The sequence below is a fragment of the Hypomesus transpacificus genome, chromosome 19 (genome assembly GCF_021917145.1).
Source record: "Hypomesus transpacificus isolate Combined female chromosome 19, fHypTra1, whole genome shotgun sequence".
NCBI classification, from domain to species: Eukaryota; Metazoa; Chordata; class Actinopteri; order Osmeriformes; family Osmeridae; genus Hypomesus; species Hypomesus transpacificus.
This window is the reverse complement of record NC_061078.1, coordinates 13,638,486-13,642,674: the sequence shown is the minus strand read 5'-3', so window position 1 is coordinate 13,642,674 and position 4,189 is coordinate 13,638,486. Positions and strand designations below refer to the sequence as shown.

General features: G+C 43.1%; 1 long non-coding RNA gene across 1 annotated transcript; it reads left to right on the top strand.

The window, feature by feature from the left end:
• The first annotated feature begins 2,412 nt into the window (after window positions 1-2,412).
• Window positions 2,413-3,173, top strand: LOC124482105. The gene is made up of 2 exons (XR_006957710.1): window positions 2,413-2,566; window positions 2,869-3,173. It is a non-coding gene; the product is annotated as an uncharacterized LOC124482105 (long non-coding RNA).
• Window positions 3,174-4,189: the final 1,016 nt, after the last annotated feature.

Here is a 4,189-nt window from a genome sequence, read left to right as displayed (position 1 = left end):
AAAATGAAATGAAATATAAAATGTTCATATTAAACACCAGGAAATACAAAGTCTGCATCGGAGACACCACACCCTAATACTGTATCTTTTTGAAGGTATTTAAGGGGATAAAAACTGGCTGTCTGTTGCCATGTTAAATCCTTATGAGCTCTGCGAGTGTTAAAGGCTTTACCGCCCAACTAACTGTTGATCGCACAATGAGATGTCAGTCAGTAACCAGCTGCTATTTAACCACAGGGACAAATATATAGAATCTGAACAGGGTGACCAGGTGGTGGGATAAAGAATCTATACGAAATTGACCAATTTGTGTAGAAAATTAGAGGTTTGTTCCGAGAGTGATGGTTTAGAAAAAGAATCTCAATCACAAAGTAATCAAAGTTGACTTATTAGATGTGTACCGTACAGCAAAGGGTGTTGGGAAGCAACTCCTCGAGGGTTTTGTGTGCAATCAGTCAAAAAGCAATGGGGAAACAATATAGTTAATGTAGGGGGCTTAATTGAAGTTTGGGCTTCCCATCTGCTACTTGACTTTCTGTTTGTCTTTGTATCAGGGGCCCACGTTGTTACAAATTGCATTGCCTGTGGGTGATGTTCAAGACAGAATAAGCTATTAATATATCTCCAGACAGAATTCATTTCACACCCTCTCCCTCACTTCTTCCCCACCGCAAGGTTATTTGAGTCAGGCCCAATGAAGGCATCTCTTGGTAAACAAGTGATGAATGACAGGCAGTAGGTGAATGGTGACTATGGCCTGAAAACCAAAACAGAAGCTCCATAAAAGATCTCAGCTGTGGGTGAACAATACATAATGGATGTGCATGAAAAAGAATTCTGAGGCTTTTACTGCAGGACAGATGAGCCGGCCTTTAAACGCACCAAGCTTTTTGCCATTAGATGCTAATTGCTTTTAATGTACAGCTAATTGCGTTCTCCGGCAGCTGAGAGGACAATTACCTAAAAGGAACAGACACTCGAGAATCCTGTTGACTGTAAGATTTATACTTCTAATCAATATAGTTTTAGTTTTGTTTTAATGTCTATATATAAATTTTACTAATAGTCTAAAGATATGTGCAGCAAATGCATCGCTACCCTTTCCCCCCTAAGCCACGGTTCTCTCTCACTGACTTTAAAATGTTAATGGAGAAGGATAAATTCTCAAGACGTTTTCGTTTTCTGTTGTCTCTCTCTCTCTCTCTCTCTCTCTCTCTCTCTCTGTCTCCCTCTTTTTCTCTCTGTCTCCCTCTCTCTCTCCCCCTGCCCTGGCTCCACTTTACAGAGCTGTAACCGTGGACAGCACAGTAACTGGATCCGTGGACACTTGCATTTTCTCCAGTGAATCTCCTCGTCCTTCTCAATGAGCCTCAGGGCCACTCCTCCAGAGCCCATCAACCCCTGACCAGAGGGAGGGAGGGATGGAGAGATGGATGGATGGATGGATGGATGGATGGATGGAGGGATGGATGGAGGGATGGAGGAGAGATGGAGAAGGAGGCTGCAGGAAGCTTGCTATTGGCTGGATGATGCTGGGCTTTAAACAGCGATGACTAGAGGGTGGTCCTGTGAGGATGCTAGCGGGTGTTCTCAGCCAGCCTGTGAGCAGCAGCATCAGAGACCTCCAGCTGGGAGCTTCAGAACCCTCCCAGAGGGAGACTACCTGGCTGCCTCATCTGCATGTCTACCAAACTGCCACCATGACATTGCATTACATTCGCAAACACAGACGCTGGGTTTTGATGTTGTTTTGTTAGAAAGCCAATTTAATCTCACCACAATAGCTGCCCCAAGGACAATATCATTTAGCTGCAATCGTTTTCTTGCATCTCAGTTTCCTTGGCATGGCCATGTTTTCTCTCTCTTCTCTGTCTGACCCTCATGAATAATGAGCTGACACTTGGGACTACTATCGATTGCCTCGGGGCCCATAGAGCCAAGGTCCACAATTCAGGTATGGGGTCAATACTGTATTGCTTTGTAGCAATCAAGGTTGGCGCTTAAAGGCAATAACATGCCCAGTTTGCAATTATATTAACATTGCGGGAGAAAGGAACTGGTTCAATTAGACTTTCGGTTTGTTTCGGTCACACATCTGGGAATAAAGAGCTGCTTTAATGGGTATTGAGTGAAATAAATCCATCACAATAGATGGATGAGTTAACCAGATTAAAAACATTGTGAAACAATACACAAACATTTTATTTGATTTCTATTATCTAATTCTATTTAGACTGTAGAGATCATCTGGTGATTCATGGACTGCATCATCTGTGCAGCGCAACATTTTGGCAACATAACTTTTTGTCATATTGACTTTTTATACTCCTGAAGCCCAACACACAAAACACGTACATCCTAGTGTAACCGGGTCATATTTAGAAGTTGTTCCGTTTTTTAGTTCTAATGTCTCCTTTAAATGCCAGAAATCTAAGACAACATATATAGGTAGTTTCTTGATTGGTGTCGTATTGAATCCTGGGTAAGTGGACAGGAGAGAGCGTGGTGCATCAAAGAAGGTGGCTGACTTGAGGGAAAGTTGGTGGTTTTTTACATAATATTACGTGTAAGTGGGACATCTGTCTTGAAATACTGTAATAGTAATGTAATAGCGTATATGTGAGTTTGTTTTGGAAAGAATGTTTAATGTAGACTGAATAGGTTCTGGCCTTGTGAAATTTGCCAAGTCGCTCTGTCATACGTGGGTGTCGCTAATTAAGGTGTACATTGGTAAATTGAAATCCCGTTTTTTGTTTATGGAATGAATAATGTGAGGTGATGTAGTTATTGGAGAAGTTCATGTGTTTGGCTAGGAAATTAAGTTTTATACGGACTGTATTAAAGTGAAGTGTGTCATGTTTCACCTAGCAGATTAGCCATACTGGTATCAGCACACGTGTTGAGGATCGGAATGTGTGCGTGTTAACAGCATGTAAGTGGGTATTATTTCTTTCAACATACTGGTGTATATTTTGGTTTTATGTAATTGTTAGTGGTGTACTAATGATGTTTTTGTATTTGTCTTTTTAGTATCACCACTACCGTTTTGTACTGCTACAACTTATTATTTATTTTATTTTCTTACACGGCTATTTGGGCTACAGTTTTGGATAGGCTTAGCGCTAGCATGTGTACCTGTTAAAAATATATCAGATAAAGAATCCTGCTCTTTATTTAGTTGGACTTGTGTGGTTTTATTCCCCGCCAACACTAGTCTTATCGTCATGCTGTTGTTTTAAAAGGTGATGTTTAATATTTTATTCCTTGTTTGACTGGCGTGAAGTCAAAGCATGGATATAAAGATCCGTGGGTGTGTTTGGGGTTGACGGGGGACACAGGTGTCCTCTGAAGCCCACTGCCTCTACCCTGACTCTACTCTGACTCTACCCTGACTCCTAGTGAATGATGCTCCTCAGTGTCTGACATCCTTGATGTGAAGTGATATTCTGATCTGTCACAGCAGAACAGAGCCATGCCAACAGAGGCCACGGTATCCACAAGGCCAGCTCTGTGATGCACACGAGGGGGGGGGGGGGGGGAGGGGGAGAGCCGGGAAGCACGGTGATAGGCAGTAGATTGACAGACCCTCATTGGATGTGAATGTGAACCAAGTCCCTCTCCTACCTGAATCCATCAGTCAGAGAGACAGTATGCGGCTTGTAGTGTCTAGCCTGGGAGTGAACAAGGGCTTCTGACAGTGCTGATGTTCTGTCTGCGTGTCTCGAAGCTGTGTCAGGGAAACTCATGGCTGCAGACAAACAGGTAGCTTAGATCTTCCGGACAAGTTTGGTCTGAAGCCCGAAAAGGGATGTGGCAGACACAAATTCCTCACACCCGGTCCAGCCTGGCCTCGTCTAGCATACACCTCCAGAAACAAGGCCATGTTTTGAACACTGTAATGACATGTTATCCACTAGACTGACCACTATGATGAACCCCTGTGCAGCATTCTACGAGTGGGGAGGGTCATTTTGAGAGCTCTTATGGCATCACCCATGTGTTGTGTAAGAGCTCTCACTGCAAGGGAAATGAAAGTGCTGAACAGAGCTTTCAGACACTCGAACAAGGTGCTCGGGTATGAATGCAGTTTCCATATACGTCGTTTGCGGGTCACTTTGGATGAAAAGCGTCTGCGAAATGAATCAAATGTGAATAAAACGGTCCAATGGAATGTGCGGTTGTTCCATCA